Source organism: Lathamus discolor, chromosome 1 (genome assembly GCF_037157495.1).
Source record: "Lathamus discolor isolate bLatDis1 chromosome 1, bLatDis1.hap1, whole genome shotgun sequence".
Lineage (NCBI taxonomy): Eukaryota > Metazoa > Chordata > Aves > Psittaciformes > Psittacidae > Lathamus > Lathamus discolor.
Genome location: NC_088884.1, coordinates 96,741,850 through 96,769,123, shown reverse-complemented (window position 1 = coordinate 96,769,123; position 27,274 = coordinate 96,741,850). Strand labels below are relative to the sequence as shown.

The following is a 27,274-nucleotide window of genomic DNA, read 5'->3' as shown; positions in this document are numbered from 1 at the left end:
GAAATGTGACAATTACAGTCTTAAAGGTACAGCCTGTAGTATTTAAATTATTTTAGTTATGTTTGCCTCCAGATATGTATATGTTCATAGTGTTCACACAAACACACACGGACAAACTGGAAGTTAGGAGAACAAGGCAGTTTGGAAATCTATACATTTCAATCTAAACAGTACCCAAGTGCTAAAACAAAGGGGGTCTTGCCTGTGTAACCTAGAAGAGTTTTTCCTACATATGTTTAATTTCTCCATGGAGATGCATTTAAATTAATCTTTATTATAGTAAAGTGACCAGTGGTCTGGTCATGACCATGCCATTGTTCAAGTTGCCCAACAGCTTTCATTCATTGCTCTTTAGTCTTGGAAAATTTCACCGTTCAGACTGAAAAGCCTGTTTCTTCTCTACCTGGGGCTGAGTTTTATGGAAAGTTTGGGCAAAGCCAGTTGTGCCATTTGTCTGTGAGTGGAGAATGAATGAATACACAGCTCTTTTCATTACAAAATTATTGCATCTGACCTTTTCTAATTCATTTTTTCTTTTTTCTTTTTTTTTTTTTGTCTTTTGATTGAACTGAAACACATTTTAGAAGTGATTTTCTTTTGCCAGCTGCTAATGTGCAGACACTGAATTGTATTCCTGAGAAAGTTTTCTGCACTTCACAGTCCTTTCATAGTGCAACTCATGTATATTTAGAGGAAAAGAATGGAGAGTGGTTGGTCTTGTCAGTAAAGCAATAAAGCAAAACTTAGAATACTTGGATTTAGTTTCTAACTAGGTTGTGCATGTCTTGAATGGTCAGGATGCTTAGCGATCTTTCAAAAAACACCTGAAGGCTTTCTGATGAAACTCACTTGCTTTTTGGAAAACAAAAGGCGCATTTTTCTTCTCTCAGTGTAATGCCAAGGTATTTTTTTGTACCTCCCCAGGAGGATGGGCATGTAATAGATTTTCATACATTCCATTGAAATTATTTTGAAAAACAGAGGTGATAATGCTTTCTTTCTTTCCTCTATCTTGTTTCTTTGTGAAGGAAGCTGTCTTTTGTTGAATTTACTTAGTACAATGAAGCTGGGAGCCGAATAGCCATCTGCTGAATAGTGATGATGGTACTATGGAAAAATTCATAATTCCTATGCTATCGATTTTGCAGTATGAAGGAAACGGGTCACAATTGGTGAATAAGTTACTCAAGGGCTTACAAAAGGTAAGTTACAAGAGGAATAGATGGTTAAGTATTTCCACAGACCTGTGAAACTTAGAAATGAAATAAATATAAGTGACTTAACTCATTATGGAGTTGAGTTAAATCATGGACTTAAAACTCCAATTAGTAAAACATGCTTAGGTCTCATCGCAGGCAGAACAACATTTAAGCGAACTCTTAATAGGGCTTCATCTTGCATTTAAAATTAAACCTGAATTAAAGGCTGCTTTTTCTATAAAATGCTAATGTCCAAAATGAAAACTTGCAGTAATTTATGGGTATCTGAAAGCAGTTTAATATATGATACACAATTTTAACTTCAGTAGTTATTGCCAGACCCACTTCTGCCTGTATACCCATGTGCAAAAGTACTTAAAAATGCACACTGATGAGAAAATACAGCGTTATAGATACAAAATAAAACCTAAATGAGATTGTCATAAGTTATTTGCATTCTGTATACTGCAGAATATCAGGATAGAAAGTTACATTCTTAGCGTTAAAAAATAAAGTAGATTATTAGCTACCGATTTTTTTTTTTTTTTTTTTTTTTCTTCAGGCCAGGAATATAAACCAAATTCTGATTAGGCCTGATTTTGCCTAGTAGTTAATGAAAATGATAATACGAGGTCCATAAGTACCAGAGCCTGCTGCTCTATATGCTTGTCTTTTGGAAAAGCTGCTTCTCTTTTTTACATATGCATTCTTGCAAACTTTTTTCAGGGATTTCTGAAAAAGGTTTCAAACATATAGATGTGCAACAGTTTCTAAGTAAGTGTTCACTGTCTTGGCTTTTAATTATTTCAGAGATTGAAATGCCTCTGCACTCTTTGGATCAGTTGTCAGTGAACCTGACATTCAGATAATATTTGAGGGGGGTATATAATACTTTTAGATGCTATGATTATGAAAATTCACAATACAGAATCAAAGAATCATAGAATAGTTAGGGTTGGAAAGGACGTCAAGATCAGCTAGTTCCAACCCCCTGCCATGGGCAGAGACACCTAACACTCAAAAATGGCAGAGACACCTAACACTCAAAAATTTCTTACATTCATCTTTGCAGAGTGTGCTCCAAACAGTTAATAATGTTGTGATGATTAAAAAAACTGTAGAGATGTATGTATGCAGGCAACATAATTTTCTCATCCAGTTAAAGCAACCAGGTGTGGTGTTTCTAATGCTGTTATTTGCAATTTTGCTTAAGGACTTGCTGTAAATAGTCTTCATCTTTTAAGCTTAGAAAACAGTGAGTTAGTATGTAGTATCTTCTTACTTAAAATGTGTGACATGCTGCTTTTACTTCTGGTTCAAGCAATCAGACGCAGGGGAAAAAAGTAGAAAGTGTTAGTGCCACAGTATTATATGTTGTGGGTGCTGTAAAAGGCACTCAGGGAAGCAGGGCTAGTACCCGTATTCCTTCAGGCATCCAGTTAATATGCAAAGGGGCTCAAAGGCATCTTTCCTTTGTTCTGTGGGAGATGGGTCAGGAGAGAGGCAGCTGGGATCCTGGCATTGTGTGGCTTGCGTTCTTTGTAGTGATAAATGAACACTGTCGTGTCGTGAGGATCCAGGCTGTTTGAACCACCTTTTTACAACAGCTTTTGCCAGCATATATTGCATTAGTATCCAGACTGACCTGTTTAGTCAGCTGATCTTTTAATAAATCACATCTGGTGCAGGGGAATCACTGTAAGACCTGTTTAAACACAGGTTAGAGAAATCAAAATTTTGGCAGGCTTGTGATGGGGGCAGGAACCCCCAAGTGGATTTAATTGAAAGGACTTGGATGGCTATAATATTTGTCCCATGTCAGTTCACTGGGAAAATTATAATCTTTGTGGAGTGATTTTCTTGGGCCAGTCACCTGTATTCCCTAATCTCCATGAACTCTCTACATGCCTCTCTGGCTACTGCCTCTCCCAAAAAAGCTGCTCCCTTACAGATAAGTTTTCAAGCTTTCCTCACTCTTCCAAATGACTCTCATCCAGCCCTCTTATCTCCTCCTGAATAAGAATAACAGGATACTATATAAAAGCAGTTTCTGGGATGTTCAAGGATACTTCTTGTTGTCATTTATCTTTGTGAACACCCTGATTATAATGAAGTAAACAAGATTCAAACAAATGTTTTAAATTATATATTTATTTTGCTATACTACATTTGCATATGCTGAAATTTTACAAATAAAAAAGTCCCAAATTAAGTGTACAAAGTAGAATTAGTATAAACCAGGAAATTTTCAGATGTCATTTCCACCACTGGATATAACCAGAACTATTATTTTTCTCCTACAAATGGCTCCCAAGTTGGCACAAAATACAAATCGATTCTTTAAATAGCATAATTGGTGACTGCTTTCAGTTTTGGTTGTTTCTGAGGAAGCTTTCTACCTTTAATTCATTCTTTATAGTAATGGGGTATTTCCTCACTGTGCCATTGTAAGTTATGATACAGATCCAGCTGAGTCCTCGGAATTGAGTGTAAGTTTAGTATTAAAGTTCCTTGGGAATGTAGAACTTAATGAATAGGAAATTTATAAAGTATTGTATTCTACTGAAGCACTATGCTTGCAAGCTCTTCATTCTGAATACCATCCCTTGTGCACAGCCTCAAAAAATCCTCTGGGGGTGATGAGTAATTCACCAGTGTGAACAGAAGCTGGATTTGGAGAGAAGACAGGACATTTCTATCTCTTTGGAAAGAGACAATGTCATTACATTAAGTGAACACCAAAGTAATCTATCGGGTGGAAATTGCAAGATAAAGCTGAGGGTTTTATTTTTAATCCTCCATCCACATGCTTTAGACCCTTCAGGAAGTCCCTGATAGTTTTACAGAATGTTGTATTTCAGATAAATATATAAACATTAGATATTAAAAATCAGTGTGGCTTTAGGTAATGTTTTTAATGTTCAGCTCTGTTTGACACATCTGTCTGGAGCCATGGGAAAATTGCAAATTAAAAAGATCCACAAGATATGCACACCCCAGTGTCTGGGAGAGACTAGTCATTTGGGTAGGCCTTTTTTTTTTGCATGCTCTGACCCAAATAGCTTATTTTTCCCCTTTGATTTAGAACACAGCAGAAGTTATTTGCTATTTGTAGATCAAGTTATTTGGGTCAGAGCACTGGAGTAGGCCTGAAGTATCTGAACGGTGAAGGGTTTTTTTTTTCTATTCTGCTTTTTTATTTTTTTTTTTCATCGTCTCTGCTCTACTTCACTGCTGCTCCACACCACGGCATCAGCAACTGGTGCCAGCTCCCTGATCCCAGCACAGCAAAACTCCACCTGGGTTGGAGTGCAGGTGGCATAAATATGCCCTGCAGGTATTCGTGGTGGGCACTTATCTTTTCAAACGGATTCAAACAATAGTTGGCGAAGAAAACGAGCTGCTCACACTGCACATGATCTTTGATAGGCCACTTGATGCAACATTTCTTAAGTGAAAACATAATACAAAAATTATGCTGCATGAGAACTCTGCCATTAGGCAATGACGAGTAAAGTGTAATGATCAAAAAGTACTGTAGCTAGCAGAGAGCTGCAGGAATCATCACTTAGTCCAGTCGTCCCTAACATCTGTGGAAGAGCAGGAAGAGCATATTACTATTTTGGAGTGGATAGTTAGCAGGGAAATGTTGAAAATACCCATACAGATAAAGAGAGAGGATTGAAGTGGATCTGGGAAAAGATAAAAACTGCTGCTTAGAAAATTATCAGAAATGAGGACAATGTGGGGAAAAGTGATAACGTTATAGACGTCAAAAGAGCAAAAGAGAACAGATTATTAGATGGGCTTCTGTATGTCAGTGTAATAGACAAAAATCAGTTTGGTTTTATATATGCAGAATTAATGAACTGGGAAAAAAATAAATGATAGTGTGAAAGAACACAATATGCACACACACTCCAAGTTCATTTTGCCTGATGAGTCTGATGATAACTTTTCCTGTTAACTCTACAGGGAGTTAGCTGAAGAAAGGACACCAGGAGACAACCTCTGCTTTGGAGTTGATCCTCAAAGTAGGTGTGTGACAGAACACTGTGGTTTATTGCTGCAGCAAGGAGTGTCCTATAGTCCTCTGTCTCTGCTTTTCTTTTCTTTATAGCCTTCATTATTGTCCCACAAGTAGCATCAGAACAGGAGCTTTAGATTTCGCGCTCATCCGTTACTATTCACTGGGGGAACTGAATCCGGGAATGTTTGGCAAATGTTGTTTATCTGTGATTTAAATATATGAAAAGTAGGTGTGAAGTGCTGCTCAGCTGCATGCCAGCTATGTTTCGAGTTTCTGTATTTAAGCTGAAGTCAGTACCCTTATCTATCCACTTCTTAATGAAATTACATGTACTCACACACCAATTGTGCATGAATTTTTACAGATCTCCGTAGCAGCTGCATCCTGCAGGGTATACGGCTGTTTTAGCTTTGCTTTTGAAGAGGGAAGAAAAAAAAGAGAAGGAAAAAAAAAATCGTTGTAATAAGATGTAACACTTCCATCAAAGTGAACTGTGGCCTTTTATCATCTTCTCTTATGTGCTGCAGTTCTTTACCAGTCCAATTAGTCCTAATAACACATGTGAGTGTTCCTCTCCTTAATTCACTGTGTTGGGACAGTAGCAACAAAGTGAGTGACCAATTTAACCAACTTTTGCCCAACAGAACTCAAAATGGTCTTTTGTTGTTCTATCACCTTTTTTTTTTTTTTTTCTTTAAATGTCTTCTAACACCTGAAAAAGGGCCAAGGTTTCTTGTTCTCTTGTTTGCAGAGTGCCGTGTTTAATAAGGAAAACACAGTTGCAGTGTTTTGGCATTGGGCATGGAACAAGGCTTGGGTAGGAGCCACACCTAAAATTAGTATCCTCAGAGAACACTTCAAGGGTATCTTAGGTGCATTTAAGCTATGGAGAGAAATTGCTGAATGGTGTGAAGACTTCTGCTCATCAGACAAAAATGTCATCTATTTAGAAAAAGGAATTTTCTGCTGGGAAGCAAAGGAAAAGTTTTACTTGCATAAAAGCCTAACAGGGATATTTGACAGACTTTTCTGAAGATTTAAAGAAGATTCATGCTATTGAGCTTCATAATTAAGGAAGGAAATTATGTGCATTTCAACTATAATTTTGCCACGTAATATTGTTAATTTTGCACAGTTATGAATATCTAGGGTGCTAAGATCAAAAATAAATATGCTAAAATTAATGGAAAACTCCCAACCTTATTGCTATCCGTAGATTAAAAAATAGCCGAAGAAAAAGCCACACAAATTTAAATAGTTTTCTTACAGATCCTTGCATTGTATCAAGAACATCCTAAATGAATCCTTACTATATATAAGAGGTTTTTGTGTCATCCAGTGAGTGATGAAATTACCTTCAATGGTATTTTGTTTTTTTTACAGGCAGCTGTTTCACATGCATTTCCATTAGAAAGAACAAAGTGTTCAGGATTAAGATGAGAGTACTCTTTAGTGGCCTCAATAGCTGGCTCATTCAACTCTTCAAACTGTCAATATGCCAGATAGTGCTATGTAGTGTTCCCATTAAACATTTTAATCAAGAAAAACTACTGTAATAACACCAAATTGGGCATATAATTAAAACAGCAAAATTTTATATTTTCTCTTTCATGTAACTGAACTAGTTCTCTAATAAATTTCATAAAGTTGACTCATAATTCTACTTTGGCATTCTGACAAAAGAACGGAATTCTTTGCAAGTGTTTGCTTAATTTCCATTTTTCAAACCTAATTTCAATTTTTATTGCTTCATTTTGAATATACTGATTAAAGTAACATTAAGTCTTGCGAAGCTTTGCCAAAGAAAATGAAAGAATTAAATTATGTATATTTAATTAGCTACAGTTCTTATTTAGGCACAACTTATTCTCTCTCTTTTAAGGTTGATTTTTTTTATCAAGTAAACTCCTAACTCATTACTCAGCCCTGTGAGAAATATGAGGGTTGAGACAGATAAAGCACCGCTTTCGTATTTAAAACCTGTTCATTTAAACAAGTTGATATATATATACATTATTTAAATAAAATTCAGAAAGCTATTTTATACTTAATATTTATTTTATGTTTATATATATATTTTTTTTTTGTCCTTCTCAGTCCTCCTTAAGATCTATATTTCAATTTGTACCACTCCAGTGCTGACTTCAACATTGCTACTTCCAAGTAACAGGTTTCTGAAGAAACAAAAAATAAAACATGGCAACATATGAAAAACTGTTTATAAAAAAAAATAGTAGAGTTTAACTCCTGAAATTCCTAATCATTCATTTCAGTTTAAAATAGATTTTTAGGTATGGCTGCTATTAAAACAAGCAGGTATTAATGTTGTTTGTTGGGGAAAGGGGTGTGTTTCTGTGTTTTCTGGCTCTATGTAGCCTTCAAAATGCTTAAGTACATAAGTAGTTTTCTTCCTTATTTAAAAGTGGTTTTGATTTTATGGTCAAATATTTTTGGGGAATTGGGATTATGTTTAGCACCTTTACAAAGTAGTTTGAAATGATCAAGCCACATTAAACTATTTCATGTGTAACATTACAGCATTAGCAGCAAACGATAAGTCAATCGAATATGTGTGACTATACCAGTTTTCAGTTTAAAACTAAAATTAATTTCTATCAGAAAGAAAAATATTTAGAATTTACAATTCAGCATTATACTTATTCAGAACTAAGGGAATTAATTTAATAAACCTTCATTCATAGGAACAATTAGAATTGAAGATGAAAATCTCTAAAAGTTTAAATTGTATTGTCTCTTCTACAATAGCTTTCTCTTTACTCTGAAGAGAAGACTACAGAATACAAACTGCCCTCTTTTCCCCAGATCTGGGAAACTTAACTTATTCCAGTGGAGCCCCCAAGAAAAAACAATATATTCATACTCACAAGCAACATTTATAAAATAAAAAAATCAGGGGTAAAATCAAAACATGATTATAAAGCAAAACAGAATACTCTATCAAAACTGAGAATGAGAACACTTTGAAACTTGACTTCTGCTATTTGCAATTGTAGAGTAGCTGATGAAGTAGTTAGTTAGTCCCTTCTCCTGGATAAGTTCCAACAAATTTCTGTCCAAGTCCTGAAAAAAATCCATCTGTCAGTCATTTAAACTCCAGCAACGTAACCACTAAATAATGTATTTTCTATCATATAAATAAATTCCCCAAATCATGAGTAATATTTAAAGGGAGCTCAGAAGAATCCAACCACTAGAAAGACTAACCTGTTATCCTTGAAGTTATCTGTGATTTCCTCTTGCCACAGACAAGCATTTTAACTAAAACCTAATCCCTACATAAAGGCTTCTCTTTTTTCCCCTTTCTTTCCTTTTTTCTCTCTCTCCCTCCTTTACTGCTGCTTCATTTAACTGTGGAAGGCTGCAGTCAAGACAACACACACATCAGTCAACTTGAACATGACATTTAGCTATTCCAATATGAAGATTAGTGTCATATTCATGCTCATATCAGACTCTAACAACTCAACTTATCCACAGAACTGATCTGTAATGCACAAGCAGGTTAGGTATGGCCCAGGCTGGCAGTTTCTTGGTGCCAAAATATATCAGCAAGAAGGTGTTTCTTTAGTAGGACACATAAACCCTGGGAACTCTGGGCTGCTCTTACGGCTTCTGCCAAAAAAAAAAAAAAAAAAAAAAAAAAAAGAAAAAAATTAATATCTATTAAGATTTGGCCATAGACTTTCACTTACAATGATGAAAGTTCTCTAGTGTATGTGTAGTGCTGCACAGCTTCCCTGGTCATGATTTCTTAAGCTTTTTAGTTTAAAACTCTAACAGTAAGCACGGGAGCAAGGAAAAAGAGCTTCTGGGTACAAATGGCTACAATGCCATAAAATTCTGTGTTTTTCCCAGTCAATTCTATCTTGAAGTACCACTGAGAGACTAGCCTGCTTTCTGTATTCTACTGCTGGAAATGTCTCTCAATATATATGCCAAATAAAGTGCATACTGCCTTATAATACAATTTAGCTTTACTTAGTACATGTTTAATAAGAGTGTCTCAACCCACTAATTAGAACAAGTAATCCAGAGGTCCATTATGAATTGCTAAAAGGACAGACACGATATCCCTAGGAAAGAAATATGACTGCCTTTATTTATTATTAATCATTACTACAGTTAACAAATTAACAAAGCATTTTATCCTTTCGGGATTATAAGGATAGGCCATATATTTATGTTAATTATTATCACTGAGTTATTAATGCTACATAATAAAATAATTAAACATTTTGTGTTACTTTGCTCTAAGCAAACAATAGCCCTTAAGGTTTGGAACCGTCAACCCCCTCAATAATTTATTTAAATAGTAAAATAATTAATTTTCTAAATGATTTAACCATCTTTACACTGCAAGTAAATGGGTAAACATTCTGCATTTAGGCAGAAGCACCTCGGTCTTCACAGCAAGGACTTTTGCTTTGCCTGCTTCTATGACTCAGTATGTTGTTTAAGCTCAGAATGCATGGAATAAACTTCATGTCTACTTGCTGGAGCCCTACTGTCAAGCTTTACTTTTGCATGAAGAGATTAATCGAAACATTTCATGCATATCTCTAAAAGGACTGCTATCCTGGCTAGGGAAGTAGGATGTGTCCTATTTTGATCTCTGTGTAGAATAGTTCACTCTCTTGAGAACAAATACTTTAGTTCTTGTTTCCCTGATTACCATGTCAAGGTTTTCAGTGGAGCAAGAACAGGACTTGTGGCTCTTCGTCTTCGGGGGGGTACCCATAGCCCTTGGCTACGGAATTGCTCTCAAGTTTAGTCTTTTTTTGGTGCACTGAATATTTAATTAGTTATTGCAAAGTGGAGCAGCTTTCAGGCTGAAATGGGAGGAGGGGAACATTTTCCTCCCTCATGAATATCTTATGGGATATTCTCCTGGAAGGTAAGAAGAATTCAGATCTTCTCAAGCAGCAAAGAGAGCGAACCCAGGTCTCTTACAGTCAAGCTCAGGGCATAGGCTTGGAGTTAAATTAACTAGAAAGCTGCCTAGTTCTAAATGGGTCAGACTATGTGTGAGTAAAAATAGCCCAGGTAAGTTAAGTCACCTTGCTTTTGCTGCAGTAGGCAGTTGCCCAATGAATCCTAACTAATTCCCGTCTGCCTCTGATTGGATCCATATCTGAGGTACAGTTTTCCACCATACAATTTCTAAAGGTTTCCTTAACCATGTGCGCTGAATTTTCCTGAGTCCTACTGTAATTTTACTATTAGAGATTTAATTGTCCTTCTGCAATGCGTAAGAAACACCCAAACTAAAGCAAGGATGCAAACTTGACTAGGTAGCTACATAACAGAAAGAAGTTGTTTTCTATTAAACATGTTTGAACCTTTACTGGAGCAAATACCAACAGGTATCATGGCCCCCAGGAAAACCAAAGGGAGTACCCTAGATGCCTGGCTTTTTCAATAGTACCCTAACCTGACAGACATTGTTGAAAGGGAAGTTTAGGGAGTGAGTGAATTCTCTTAAAAAAGTATGCTTGACTGGACATAAGCACCGTGAGAACCCTAAGTTTATACATAGTATCAGGTTTAGCTTCAATATTAGTTTCTTATTTTTATGTGTGTGTGAATTATCTGTATATTTATCAAAATGGCATAGCATTAAGCTAAAATATTGTAATGGATCTGTGTCTAAAATGCATACCCATCCGAGATTTATCAAAAATAGAAAGCACAAAGTGTTTCTCAATAACTTTCCACTTTCTTCTAACCTAGATATTACCTTTTACTTCTGAAAATCATCAGACCTTGACAGATAGCTTGGGTGTTCCATCACTTTTCTTTGCTAAATATTTAAACACTCAGCAGGTTTCCTCTTTTCGTGTTCACGTACCAAGTGAAAGATACAACAGAAATAATGACAAACTTTTGTTAAATGAAAATTATGTCAGTTTGAGGCTTATTTTCCCATTGTGACTATGTTTATCATTCAGTTAGCAAATACATTTTGGGAATCCATTTACGGTAAGATCTCCAAATGGAAGATTTATCTGAGAAAATATTCTAGCAGCTCCAAATTGTGGTAGTTGTTAATGATGTAAATAAACAAATATTTTATAAATTGATAATGAATGCTTACTTTATGATAACAGAGAATTCACCAGCTTTCATTAAAACCACTTAACCACTTTTCCTTTACAATTACACTTTTCCTTTACAATTCCTGTACAATTTGCATTTTTTGTTACTTTCCAACCTAAACTTAAGTCATGATGCAAAGCCTTTTTTTGTCAACATATTTGCATTTTAAAGAGCATCTATATTACATTTTTACTACAAAGACATTGTAGAAAATATGTGGATAAGAAAGAAAAATGGAGTCAATGAGCTTGATTTCTCTTTGGCGCTTTCATTCCTTCTATATTCTTGATAAGACCTGCCAAATTTGATTCTGAACTGTGCGTGTACAGCATATATCAAAAGTGCTAGTAAATTTACAGAAATCAAGACAATAATTCCATGCAAAAAGCTCATTTCTTAACTGATAGATTAGTTGATATTTCGTAGGTCACTGTACATTATAAGAGCTCACAGAAGATGCTGTTACTAATCACAGGAAAATGTTAATCTTAAAAGAAATATTTATTTGTTTAGGAATATTGACTTCATAATATACTTTCTTCCCCAAAGGTCAGAAATATATGAAGCATGGATTCTTGCTACACTCCCAGGACAAAGGCCACAAAAGCAACACATTTGGAATAGATCTTAGGAAGTCTACTCTCCTGCCAAAAAGCAGGATCAGCCATACCTGTCTCTGTGTGGACAGATGTTTGCTAATATATGTTCTTTAAAATCACTCATGACTGATGGAAATTCCACAGCCTCCTTGAGTAATTCACTTCAGACCATAGCTATCTGAACTGTAAAAAATATTTGTTTATCTTAATATCTAAAACAGGGTAGGTAGCTATTAACATCAGTTTTATACATGGCAAAAAAAATCTTTAAAAAGTCCTTAAAATGTAACATTAAATATATCTTATTTTTCTCTTCCTTTTAGAAGAAGAAAGGTTTTAAGAGATTAACTGATACAACTGAGGTAAACACTGCAAGTCCATGAAGGAAAACCTGGGTGGAGTGATCCATTTCAAGCTTGTTTCAAGGTAGTTTAACGCAAAAGTCTTTTCCAAACTCCTCTCACTTTTCCAGTCATATAAAATTCTACAGCACACAGATAAGCTATCTTTCTACACTCTTCATGTAATCAATCTGTGTTGTTAATAGCTCACCCGTGAGTTATGTCTGCGTCACCAACCCTTTTGATGGACAGCTTTTTATCAGTAAGTTTCAGAAGCTATATAATAACAAATTCCAAATGTTCTCTTTTATAGAACAAAAATGATTTTACACAGCCACAGCTAGAACTGTGTTTAAAATTTACAGGTATATACATTTCCTCTGAACAAACCCCACTTAAACTGATACATTTGCTAAAATCTGGTATTTTGTATTCCTATTGATGAAAGTGAGTAATTTTTTTTATCTCCTAGTGAATCCTCCCTGTCTCCATCTCTTGCTCTCTCCATCAGTATCTATCTCCTCAGTATCTCCAGGAATCTGGATCAAAACTTTAAGGGTTGTTGAATGCAGCAGAATGTGTCTTCTCAGCAGTGTAATGAATCAATAGATTTACTAAATGTCACACCAGGCTCATACCTGAAAAACAGAAAAGACTCTGAACATAATGAGAAATAAAATAAATCCTTATTTTCTGTCTCATTCATTTCAACAAAAAACAGTTCTGAAGAGCTCAGCAGCTAATGGCATTAGCTGTAGGTGTGTGTAGTGCTACTTTTTAAAGATTTTATTTTTTTCATGTATGAAACTGGTGTTAATAGCTGCCTACCCTGTATTAGATATTAAGATAGACAAATCTTTTCTACAGTTCAGCTTTGGCATTGAACCTTATTCTTCAGCTGCATACAAACCCACTGCTTTACCAAGCCAAACTTCCAATTATGGCAAAATTCTCCATCATGAGCACTGATCAGAGTTCTTATCCAGGGGAGATTAAGTTACGAAGATCCTAATTCTGTTAGCTATCCAGTCGTACCTTTATCCATAACAGTTTCTATCGATCTTCAATTAAAGCATGTTTTTGAAAAATTTACCAGTTTTGCTGGCAAGTGAGAAAGAACAGGGGGAATAAAGCTATGGTCTTGTTACTGCTTGGGTATCTTTTTATCCAAAAGATATCTGGAAGAAGAAAAGCTAGGCAAAACCTGATCCTTGTTGTGAGACTATGGAGGAAGATCAGATTTCTGGCAGCTAAGAAATCTGTTCAGATTTGCAAAGCTTATAAACAGAGGACAGATGTAGGGACTAACAGCTCTTTTTTGAACTAACTGTAACCTGTAAAAATAGTCCAGTTTGAGTTTGCATGAATCATAGTTCTGGTTTATCCATGATGTTTATTTTTAGTGTGGTGCCCCATGCTTTTGCTGATTTTCATCAGGTAGCTTGCAGGCTATTATCACCCTCCCACCTGTTGTGTCTATGCCTGAGGCTTTTTCACCTCTTCCCTACCTCCAGATGCTTCAAATGGTGCAGCAAAGTGTGATGGTAATGAGGTCTCTGAAGAGCCATGGGGATAGCACATCAGAGGTCTTGTTGCTTCTATGGCTGTGGTGGCTGGCTGGGAGCAGAGTAGCTAGGTGTGTGGTGGAAGGAAATGGAGCAGCAAAGTGGAATTACCTAACGCTAGGGCACTGGAGCCTGCATTATTGTCACTCTGCTACTCCTACCAGCAAAGGTCAGAGGGGGACATGGTGAGTCTCAGTGCAGGCTCAGCATACCTGCCAGCACCAACCTGCGCTGCACACCTCCACCTCCAAATGGGAGCAATCTCAGATGCTGCACTTACTCCACTTTTCATATCCTAGTATCACCCCCTATCCAAGATATCTGAAGAAAGTGTTAAGAGATGGACAACACACTGATTTATATCTTCTTTTTTTCCTTAGCTAAGGAAAATAAGAACAGTGACATTTTTTGGTACGATTACGCCAGGAATGTTAAAAACTTTTTTGGCATATAAACTACCTTTGGCTCTAGGTATTACATAGTAATTAGTTATTTGCTCATACTTCAAAGATGTTGCAGTTAATATTTACTAGATGTGCAATAAATGCTAGTCAGCGATATGATAAGTAATTTAGTGAATTACTAAATTACAAAGGTAGAACCTTTGTTTCACTGTGGATTTAATTATTTTATCATCTGAAAGCTTAAATAAACACTTGATCATACCCACTTACATATGCTCATCTTGAATGTGATAAATGTGGTATTATACCAAATAAACATCAGATAAGCTGTATCTGAAATTTCAAATTCACAGAATGTACATGACTTATATGACCTCCAGGTGGACTGTTATGGTAAAAATGCTTTAAAAATTCCTAGCATAGATGGCGTTTTTATGACAAAGTTTAAAATCTACTTTGAAGCAATGAATTTGCAATGCAAGTATATGAGTTCCCTGCAGGACTGATGTTTAAGGACTAAGTGTTGATTTGCTGTAATTCTTGTCTTTCACTGAAGTTTGAAGGGGTGAGGAGGTTTTCTTATTGCTAGTTATCAGATGTGTGTTGAAAGAGATCCCTTCATGTGTTATAACCTCTTCTGTAATATATTTTTGGTGCTTCAGGTAGTTCAATTAAACTAAGAACTGTGATGCAAATGCAAGACGAACTTTGCAATATCACTTAAGAAGGTTCTTTGGTCACAGTAGGGTTGTGGAAGTTTCAGAGGAGATCATAAAGAGCTGGAGAACCAGTAATTCTTTACTGATCATTATTTAATTGATTGAGTTATAAAAAGGGAAAAAATAATAAGGAAATTTCAAGAAAGGCATTGAAATTGAGTTGTGCTGTAAGATGAAAAGCAGCAGTAATTATTACTAAATTATTTCCTCTAGTCAGAAAACTGCCGACATTTAATAAATGACAGCAGCTCAGCTCCTTCAAGGCAGAAAAAGGAATAGGGAAATACTTCCTTTTTTGCCTATAGTAGATTATAAATGCTTAAGGAGAACGTATATTAAGCAGTGACTGAATACTGAAACTTTCTGTGCCTTTATTTGCTCTGATTTGCTTTCTCCTTAATACAAAATAAGAAAAACAGGTTTACCTTTAGTATTGAGAAATACACAACCAAAAGTTTCCAGCTTTCTGTAGGATTCAGCCTCTTTAGTGACAATATCATGATGAAAAAATCTTTGGGTTTTACTGAAATTATGTTATTGTTTTTTATGTACTCTGTTATATGCTGTATCAGAAACATCTCATTCTGAATGTTACTCTTAATAACCATTTCCAAAAGGTTTTTCTTGGTATGTCATGTTTAATACTGAAAGTTTTGATTGATTTTGCTACAGTTTATTTTCACAAAGACTTTCAAATGCACTGCTTGTCTTCATGCTGAAACGAAAATGTAAGCAATACCAGTGACAAACATATTTTGCTTTTCTGAAGATTTTAAATACTTTCTAAGGTCATGTGGGTATTGCTGGCCAAGCATCAGTAGTTTATTTGTTGCTTGATTACAAGTGGAATTGTAAATGGAATGAAATAAGATGGATATGGAGGATTACCAACTGCTGTTGGCATACTACTGCATGCTTAAAGATGTCTTCATTCATTAGCAGACTGTTTTAGCCTGCCAAGGTTGGAAATGAAATGCATGTCACAGCTTGTACATTTATCACTGTAAGGAAAGCATCCTGCCAGTACTGGTTAGGCAAAGTGTACTCTTAGCCATTAGTAGTCCAGTCTGATTATTGGGCTCAATCTGTTTCTAATGGCAACCTTTGCAGTGACAGCATTGTTTCCATCTGTGCTCACATGAGAGATTTTAAATCTTAGTGTTTAAAGTAAGTTCTTAAATAACCTTACGGACACAATTATTTACTTTCTTAGGGATTGTTCCAGCTGGTGTACAGCAGAATGGTGTACCTGCAATAAGCAAACTGGCCCTCACCTTCTGCTTAGCAAGCCAAATATTATTGCTAGCCAGTACTGCTTCCATTTACAACAGGTACTGTGACTTAGTATCTTTGGTTCGTTCTCTTAAACAACCTGCAGTCCTCCTACCAAGCACGATAGTAAATGACTGTGTCCCTTCTCCTTTTGAGAGAAAGCTGGTAAGTGCTTTAAGTGCTTTTTAACAAATCTAAAGTGAAACTGGGGGAGTGAATACATATGGCAGGAGAAAACTGAGATAGGGTAGGTGGAGGGAGGGGAAGAAGGAGGAAGGGAAGAAAGAAGGGCAGGAGAGAAAATAAGGAAGATAGGAAGATGCAGGAGACAGTGGTGGGAGTGTGCTGATTGGTCATGGAAAAATTATGGGACAATATACATAAAAAAAGCAGTTGCCTATAGCATGTTTTTACTGAGTTTTGCTGTTATGTCTTGTATAATAAATTTTGATCACATACATGTCATACCATACATTATTTCAGCTTTGCTAAATCTGTTTATAAACTTTCTCTTTGTAGTACATGTAAATATTTTTCCTTTAGTAATTGTTTTAAGTTCAAAAAGCTGCATTACCAAGTGGGTGTATCTATCTATGTATTTTCCTATATTTTAAATGTGTCTGATGAAGTAGAAATTCTTTCTTCTGAGAGGCCTATTTGTAGTTACCTTGAAGGTCAGGAGTAGTAGGTAAACAATCAATTAAAGTATTATTTAAAGTATGGGCATAATAATGCAAAAGAGAAGAGAAAGGTGCCAGCTCTTTTTTAATTCATACCAAAATGAAATATGCTTACCTTTGGAAATGATGTGTTTTTAAAAGGCTCTGCTTTTCTCCTTTATCTTGAATAGGCGATGGTAAATTTACAATTGGAATACATCCTCATCAGCGTTTTATTACACTGTAGAAGAAACAGCCAGTTTAAGACATTACTAACTCCCGGCTGCCAGTACCTCTATAGTAATTTATTGCTCTTCCAACACAACTGGAAAAACAAATTTATATCCCATATGTGGCCATCTTCTTAAAAGAAGGGCTGGCACTAACAACGTGTCACGCTAAAATGGCCTGGCTGACTTGGCAATGAAACAGGCAATCTGGGATAGATGGGCTTTGTGGTTAAGCTCCAGGAGAAGTGAGATGTCAGGCTTCCCTGAGCATCTGACAGCAACTCAGGCAAAGTGAGCCCTAGCTGGTACCTCTGCCCCAGGAGGAAGGCCAATTTGCCAACTCTTTTCAGTTCTTGAGTAGGATAATAGGAAATATTTTACTCTCCTCATGAATATGTGAGGATGGTAGGAAGCATCAAAGTGTCTCCATAACTGAAGACTATGGAGACTGTTTCAATATTGGTTAGTATGAAAAAAGAAGAGCAAGTGACAGCATTTATGTGCAAGTTAAAATTAATGTTTACGTTGAAAGGCTAAAAAAGCAAATCCTAGTACAGCACAAAGAGTAGTTTCCACAAGGCCAGAGTTAAAATGTAGCTGACTTATTGAAAGTCAAAGCCAACAAGGAGACAGGGGAAGGCAAGGCACGTAGGGCACAATGTCAAAAGAATAAAAATGGAACAAAAGAAAGGAAAATCAAGAACAACTATTAAGAGAAAAAAATGTTTTCATAGATCTATAATAAGACTGTACCTGCTAAGTAAAATAATACTACAAAAGTTGAAAGGACTGGATAACACATTATGTGTTCCTGAACATTTTTCTTTCTCCATCTCTAGTAATACCTGACAAACTGTGCCTTTTGTAAAAAAAAAAAACAAACAAAACACCCACAAAACCAAACAATTGAATGACAAGGGCCTGTATAAAACAGTCTTAACCTCAGTCTCTTTTAAAGTCTGAATGTATATCTCCATCCAAATTTCATAAATAACTAACAAACAGGCCAAAAGCCTTTGAAATATGGGTTTAAAATATCCCATTGCCACGATCTAGGGTGAGGCATACCTGCCCATGGGAGGGGGGTTGGAACTAGCATGATCTTAAGGTCCTTTCCAACCTCAACTATTCTACGATTCTATGAGACTGGGTTCATTAAAAGAAAAAACATTGAAATAAAGCTCTAATATCTCATTTATCCAAATTTTTCCAAGATTTGTCAGTTGCTACTGTGCACATTGCTTTTATGTGATAGTAATTTAGCGCAGGTTCCTCCTCCAAAACCAAAATTCATCTTCCTTGACAGGAATTGAGAGAAAAAGGGGCAGAAGAAAGTGAATGTAACTTCCAGGGTTTAAAAAATAGTAGAAGAAATTCACCTGAAACAAGCACTCATTCTCTGGAGATGAGGGTAGGATATTAAGAGTATCATTACCTTTCAAGATACTAGAGACCAGTGGGATGTTTTGAGCAAATAAATATAATTTAATTCTTAATGAATTATAAAAAAGAAACTCTCCCAAAACACTAAAAACCCAACACACACACACAAAAAACACCCCTCCTAAATGACTAACATCAAAAACTGAGTTACTACTATTTAATTTTAGCACAATTCTTTTGTAAGCAATCTTAATACTGAAAAAATGAATTGAAACCATGCTGTCTGGTTAATGAGCAGTGTAATAATTAAAATGCAATAAACAGGAAACTGGGTCAAGGAGCTCAGGTGTATTAAAACAGGCCAATGTTTAGAATATCTGAAATTAATGTTATATGGGAAATAACTAAGCAGTCACTATTTCATTTCTATGAAGATCTCATTGAGACAGCAGCAATATTTGGAGAAGTTACAAGAGGAATATTTTGAGTGCTGAGGTGTGTATAGAGCAATTCATTAGACAAAATGTATTTCTCAAGAGAAAATAAATGCTGAAATAAGGACACTTCGCAGATTCTTCCTTATTCTGTCCCAAAGTCACATCCATGTGCTGCAGTTTTAATGAAAGTACGTCGGGGAGAGAGAGCATGGGAGTGAGTTTCCGATTTGATTACAGTTAGTCACAGTTTAAAACAAAGACATGGAATCAGCAATAGTTGAGAGAAAAAAGGCACAGACATGCCAAAAATAATAAAATGTTCTGATTTGGAAGAGACTTTAAAGATCATCCAGTTCCAACCCCCCTGCCATGGGCAAAGACACCTTTCACCAGACTAGACAATGCTACGGAAAAAAGTTGAGGGAAGGGAGGTGGCTATTCACCAAGGGTGATGGTGTTCAGAATGTTCCTGGGAAGGTGGCTGCTGGCCTGGATGGACCATGTTAAAACATCCTGGTATCACATTCACCCCAAACCATTCTGGTGTGTTTTATCAACACAAAATTGCGTGTGCACCCATTTTAAGGGCAATCCCGCTGTCAAGTCTCTGCATGCAGTAAAAGCAATCATCCAAAGCAAAGCCATCCAAAGATTTAGGGGCAAAATTTGTGTCATGAGGATTAATTAATCTCACCTAAGCTTAGCTGCCTGTGGTGCAGACATCACAGCAGAGCTTGTCATCCTCAAATTAATTTAGTCAATGAAGACATTCTTTAGGGTGCAGATCATCTGACTGATTTTAGGTATCTATTTTAAGATGTGCTGAATCTTACCTTAAATATGTTTTTTTTATTATTATTATTTCATGTACTCATACGGTGAGTTTGACAGCTGAAATGAAGTAATACCCATGGTAATTCTCTCTTGTCAAATGAACATGGTTCTTTGTACCTATATTATGTGCTCAGGTGAAAATTTTTAAAGATTAATTAAATATTCTTCAGAAACATTTTTTTTTGGGGGTATATAAAACTGCTACTAAAGATGCTGTTATAAAGATTGTCAACTATCTATGGACCCAAGCCACTTGTTCTAGGAGTTCATACTCTCAGCAGTACTCTGCTTCACACTCACATCTCAAAGCAGACACAAAACATCTATGACATTTAAACAGTACTTGGAATTCAGTCAGTATAAAAACTATTTCATATTGTTAAAAGGCATTTTTGTTTTATTTTCCCTCCTACAACAGTTGGTTAACTTTTTCCTCCTTATCAAACCCAGATTAAATATTCAGTGGTCTGAATTAGCATAATGGCATTTATCTACATTGATAAATGTAGAAACCAAACAAATAAAACAGCTAATAAGGAAAAAAGACCCCAAACCCATCCTCACATCTCTTGTGTACTTATACTCACATCACAAAAATGCTCAGAAATGAACGTAGAGAGGGTTAAAGTTGAAACATAAACTTGGCTATATTCAAACTAATTTGAAGGCATGAAATAATCACTGTTTAAAATTATGCTATTAAAAAAATTAAATTAAGATTTGTGAGTCACTTCAGTTTTAATTTTATCCCTTCTGCTCTAGAAAATTACAAACTGCATATCAAGTGTCCAGTGGGGTTTGGGAGGCAATGACTAACATCCATTCCAAGATAGATCTTTTGGATTGAGAGTATAGACTCTATGAAAAAGGGAATTAAGACACTTCACTGAATTTCTTACATATCGCAACCCTGCAATTGACCTGTTTTTATTCAGTGTTGATTGTCTTGAGGTTCATGAGTCCTTTTACAGTGTTTTGAGAAGGAAATAGTTTTCAGGAGCTTGATGTTGCGGGATTTAACATTTATGATATATTTTGAGTAAAATATTTATTTTGAGAAACAAGCAGCAGCATGTTTCCAACTTCATCATTTAATGTGTTTTCTAGTGTTAGCTATAGTAGAAAATCTAGAACTGTTAAGCCTCTCTGACATCTACACAAACTGTTCAGCTGTGAGAGACAAATACACAGATATAGCTATTTCTGTCATCTTAGCAGTTACAGTATTTCTGTTGCTTTTATGGCACCTTCTCCCACGACCAGCTGAGCTCATGAGAAACTAAGGAAGAAACATAAAAATGCTGTTTGGAAGGAGCTCCAGTCTGATCCTTGGACCAGGACTTATACCAGCAGTAGTTTTTGGAACATGTAGTAGATTATTTTTACCCCACAAATATGAATTTCAGATTATACAGTATGTTCTGTGTATATACATGAATTTATAGTTACATTAGAATATAATGGATATTAGTTAAGCAATTTTTTTGCAGGAATGTGAAAATAATACTGTGGAAAAACCAAGAGCCATTTAAAACCACGTTATATGTGTATATACTCTGTGGAAAACTAGAAGACTAGAAACAAGCAAGCATGCATTTATATATTTATACATATTTTAATAAAATATTAATTTTCTTAAGGTAGATTATTATGGATCTTATAAACAAATCCAAATCAACCAATATTTGATCTTAAACATTATAGCTTCATGTTAAAAAGATTACACCTATGATTTCAATTTTCTGATTAATTATTAAGACTCCATTCTAAATAAGCCCCTGTCTTCCAAGAACCATATGAGCTCAAATATAAACTGTTACGAGAGATACTGCGTTTACAATTAATTTATAACGTATGGAATTAATCTTTGGACAAGAAGAAGGAAATTATAGATTCTGAATCATGGCATTTTTTTCCCCCTCTAAAAATCAAGTACAGATGCAATCTGGGTTTCTTCACAGTGTAGAAGAGGCAGTTGGCCCGGTACTGATCTTATTTGTGTTACTAGTATTATGCCAAAGTCAAGGAAGGTACTCTTCTGTTACTGTGGAACCACTGAGAAGAAAATTAGGCCAATTTATGCATACAGACAGCAATGAAGAAACCATTTGGGAATACCACATCTAAATTTAATAAATCTATGCCACACGTGGCTCTGCAATTTAGACTAATCTCACAGAATTTTCATGTCTAAATGACATCAGAATCCGACCTACTAATTCTAGATTGGAGGGGGGGGGGGGGAAGTGAGAAAGGTAATTTCAGGCATGTGATGGCAAACTCTGAAACAACAAGAATTTGGACCAGGTTTGTGATGGTAGGAACATAATTTTTCTGTATGGGGCTTGTCTACTTATAGATAATGATTGATATCTGTATGTAGAAAGGTAGCAAAACCAAGAATAGTATAAATGAAACTATAATAATTTTACTGCCTTAGGATCTTGAAGTGAGAGTTGTGAGAAACTGCAACAAAATACTAGTCTGATGCTAGATGACCTTTTTTTTATATGATTTCTAAGGCTCATGCCAGGAGTGAACCTCTGCATTAGAAGTCTGCATTAGAATTTCTAACCCAGACAATTTATTTAGCTTCTACTACAGTCAACAGAGGAAGATGGCATTTGAAGAAAGCAGTTTCATCTCACCCACATTACAGCACAGAAAAATGTGGTCACAGCAGCAGTGAAGCAGAAGAGGAGGATACAATCCTAAAAGGAAAGTGAGATGACCACTGACAGGAAAAATGCACAGAAAATGGCTGCATTATGATAATGGTGGTGTATTGATTTTATAGCATCCTGCAAAAGAATCTTAGCAAGACTGTGAGGAGAAGGTTGTCATGTGTTCCCCCTCCAACATCAGCTTTGTCATTAGGTCTGAAAGGTAACTTCACATGAAGTAATAAACATCATCTTCATATAATTGTAAGCATAATGGAAATACAAAATGTGGTGCAAAATTAATGATGTAATGAAATCACTGAAAAAGCTCTCTTTTGTGGTGTATTAGAACAACATAAGAGGTGCCAGTTGGCTTATATAGGCAAGGCAAAGCATGATTAGCCTGACTACTTCAGTTTATCAGTATTAATGTATAAAGAGTACTGTTTGTTGTGGGCATTAGTTGTTGTCTCATTTCGCCTAGTGTTCTGAATAATAAATGTTTATGCATGTTGCCTTCAATATAATTTGCCATATAAATTTTACATAATTTAGTTATTAAGATACTATGTGACAGTATTTTTGTAACAGTATCCTCCCCATCACTCAACCTGAGTTATAGCTGAATGCTAAGGGGCAATTAGATGATTTTTGCCTCTGAGACCTGGTATTCATTTGTTGACAGATATTTATTAAATGATTCATCTAAACACATTCAACTGTTTTCTCCCATGACAGAAACATTATTTTCCTTTTTTTTTTTTTTTCAATGTAGTGGTTAATTAAAGCTCAAGAAGTTTAGAGAACCCAACATTTGAATTGCAGTACACTTCAAAACTATGAGCACTTAATTTATAGTGCACTTTTTAAATTAATTGCAAGCCCTGCCATTAAAGTTGCATTATTCTCCACTAGGAGAACATTTTGTTCTCCAGCTGCTTAGTGCTGCAGCCACCTCTGCACAAAGGTCTACCAAGCAAGCACATTCATCAAAAGAAAGACATTGCAAGACACTTATTATGGCAAAGGTATTTTATTAACAACATCCAGTGCTGCGTGTTGTATAGCATCTCTGTAAAAGCTCCTCAGGTTTGCTCCTTTCCCTGTGGTCAGCAGCAGGGCATTCCTAAAATGGGAGAAGGGGTTGTAGCTGAAGAAAAAGAGTGGTGGGCTATGTCATCCCTTCCAGTTTCAGTACCACTAGTAACTGATGTGACTACTAGAACCTCTTGGGCTCCTCTGACAAAATGTGAATAAGAAACAGAAGGGATGCGGGAGAAAGAAGTTCTCTGCAGTGCCTGGTCTATGGTCCATCATCCTCTGAATACCACTCAATGTTCCTCAGCATCACTGATGCATTTAATGGTCTTTTACAAAGGCTTTCTTATTGGAAAGCCTACCCACTGGCTTGCTAGTCAGCAAAATCTGCTAGTCTGTTAGTGAGTTCTTATTTCATTTATATAAAAGGATAAAAAGAGTCATTTTAACAAAACCTCAACTGATTGCAAGTTTATGAACTGCATCCATCGTAATCCAAGGCAGTGATTTTACCTTGAAGTATTATACCCAGTTAGGTTTGGAAATAAACTGGCAAGAAACGTGAATAAAACTGTTACAGTAGTTGCTTTGAAGTCTGTATTCCCTACAAACTCACTGGCTAATTAAGTTATTACCAGAGCATTATGGCAGCATAAGTGAAAATTATGTAGTCTTTGTAAACAATGCTGTTCCGATAGCTTTGAGTTTTGGGTTAGTGGGTTTTTTTTTGAAATATACTACTTCAAAGAATCAAGAAACAATACAGCCCAAGTTAAAGGATCCAAAAGATTGCATCTTTTAGCTATAACTTTTTGTATTGTTGATAACCATTTTTATCATCTATTTTTCAATTAAGATTAATATATATACCTTTATGAATGAAATACTTATGTATACATGTATGACTTTCCTACTTTAAATCTAGTTTTCTATTTGCTATACGTTGTTTTTGTCTTCCTCCTAGAAGAGACTTAGTAATACTTATGTATTATGTTTATAATTATCTATACAATATATTTAAGTATATATATACACTATATATTATATATACTTCTGCATTATAATTACTTATGTTTAGTTTTAATATGACATATTCACTTTTCAAACTTAGGTATGTGTATTACAGGGGTTTTAAAACAGTATTTTTCACTTCTTGCTGTACATATGAGAATCTGTCCTTCGCTGTCACCACCTGGCTTACTGCTTTTTCCTGATGTCAATCTAACTGCAGGGAAATTTTTCCTAGTTTTAAAAAACAAAGAAAAAGAGCCAGCCTTTTCCTGCAAATATAAACACATCATATTTTGTTTGCAATTTGCATTGCCACCCACAGAGGAACAGGAGGTGAATTTAAGCCATCACCACCTTTTTGCATGTTTTTACTAGAGCATTTAACTTTCTCTGTTTAGCCACAGCTATTTGAGAAGCCTCCCACATTCACCGTAGAAGGGACACTGATAACTAACTTCTTGTTTAAATAAAGGGCTATGCTGACAATTAAATGTAGGATCGTGCATGCTTCAGTGCCATACCTTATTATAATCAACGTGAGTAGAAGCACAGTGCTGAAATTACGGGTTTTAGTCTTCATCTGCATGCCATTATTATGCTTATCAAGGTGAAAATGTCAACGCTGAAGAATGTAATTGTGTACCTTAAGCTGCAGCGATAGTTAAACTGAGCTCCTGCCTCCACTATTAATGCATCGGAGTGCTACTCATAAGAGGCACTGTAGCTCTTTATGTATGCAAAGCTTTCAATTCATGATTTTATTTCCTTCCTTTCTTTTTTTCTTCCAGAGATAAGGATTTTCTGTTTGGGTATTAATTCAGTATAGATTTTCTGATGCATTTTTTTCCTTTTTAACAAAGTCAGGGAACAGAAAGGCTCATGTATGTTTGTATACAGCTTCACTGCCCTCCAGGAGGTCAAGTGTGAAATGAGTTGAGAGACACATTGACAGTCCATGCGTGAGCTGAAATGACTCAAGCTAGTTATCGGTAATTTGGATCTGTGGCTGTAGCCTGGGTTCTTATTATATAAAATCAAATCAAAGAATAAAATAGTTCAGTGAATTATCTGGATTTAGTATACTACCATTTTCATCTTTACATTGTCTCATGCAAATTCTAAATGTTTTATTTCTTGATTTTAATGTTTAGTCATCTTGAACATTTTGATTTGTTATTAATTTACATTGCAAAACAAATGCAATTTTCTTACTGCAATATATTTTTTTGTTGGGTTTCATATACATGCAGTACTTCTAAGGCAGTCACCTGTAAGTTTGGGAGGGAACGGTTTCCTCTCCAGAGTCACCGTGATTCTCCTGAGCTACTTACACCATGCTGAATCCACAGCATTGCATCAACACATACACCAAAAATCAATCTCCACGACTGAGCACTACTATTTCTCAAATGATAATATTGCAAATTCTGTAGGTCCTCCTTTTTTTCCCCCCTCCCCTTCACTATTTCCTTATACAATATATGCTAAGTCAATATGATATAAATAACCTCTTTTGAAATGGTTTCAATCTGTTTCAATTACATGGGAAAAAAAGAAAAAAATAATGAATCATGATTTTCAACTTATTTACTTAGTTTTAAAATAGTACGTTGCTACTCTCAATCTGACTTTTGCCATGAAGAGCAATACAAAGGCCAGTCAAGTTGTCTAAGGATTACATACATGATTGAAGTTTGCTTTTCTACATCATGTAAAAGGAAGAAATTAGTTAGAAAATATTTGCCTTGAAGCAGTTTTAGTATTTATGAATTATTTGGTTATTTCCTTACAGATAAAATTAATCTCAGCTATATAGAGAGAATGTGTCAGTTGTTTCTGTTTAAATATTTGGTAACCTAACTGAAAGACCTGACCACTTGTACTTTTGAGAAGCTTCAACGAATTACCTGTGGCATCTAAGGAGGACCACAGCTATGCATTAAGCACAGGCAAAGCTCAGAAAAATGAGCTCTTCTAGGCTAACTCCTATGTCATTTATTGAAGAAGTTACTTATACCACTCAAAATATTTAAGAAAAATAGTTTTGCCTTTGAAGCAGTGAACCTTGGCATGCTTTTCAGTCACCAAGAACCAAATTTCTGTTCACCCATATATGAATAGAGCATGCTGAAAGAATTAATACACTGTCTTGTTCTATTTCATGGCTATCTCTGACTGTAGTTTTAGGTCACAGTGATTAGTGACGGACTCCTTGCCTCTGTGTAAGCAAGCAGCTGAAGTCCATTGATGGTTAAAGGGCAACTCACAAGAGTCTTTCATAGTCGACTACTGGGATCTAGACTAACACAAATTACAGGTGATGATGGTATGTTCCTGCTGCAGTGCTGCAGGTGAAGACAACTTACCAAGCTAAGCAAGAGCATTAGATTTCTATTAAATGCTATATCATCACAAGTCATAAAATATATTCACTGCTTTTTAGCAGGAAAGGCATATTATGGGACTGGGAGGCTTGGAACAGTAATGGATCAATCTGAGAATCACAGTTTTCTTAATAATAAATATAAAAGTTAATACTAAATATAAAAGTTGCAGATGTCAAGTTTTTCTCTAATCTTGCTTGTACTGATATAAATCTTGAATAGCTCCATCAAACTGATAAAGTAAAACTAATATGAATCAGTATTTTAAAATGAGTCAGCCACTTTTTACATATTACTGTCAGAGCTGCATATCTCCACTGATTTTATTGGAGTTATATATCAAGATCAGACTTTTAAATCATTCAAAAAGCAAACCTCCTGTGTTGTAG

The 27,274-nt window shown here is 35.6% G+C and overlaps 1 long non-coding RNA gene across 1 annotated transcript; it reads left to right on the top strand.

Annotated features, from left to right (window-relative positions):
* Positions 1 to 1,069: 1,069 nt before the first annotated feature.
* On the top strand, positions 1,070 to 22,493 carry LOC136007276 (uncharacterized). The gene is made up of 4 exons (XR_010609575.1): positions 1,070 to 1,202; positions 5,175 to 5,233; positions 12,269 to 12,371; positions 22,382 to 22,493. It is a non-coding gene; the product is annotated as an uncharacterized LOC136007276 (long non-coding RNA).
* The last annotated feature ends 4,781 nt before the right edge of the window (positions 22,494 to 27,274 follow it).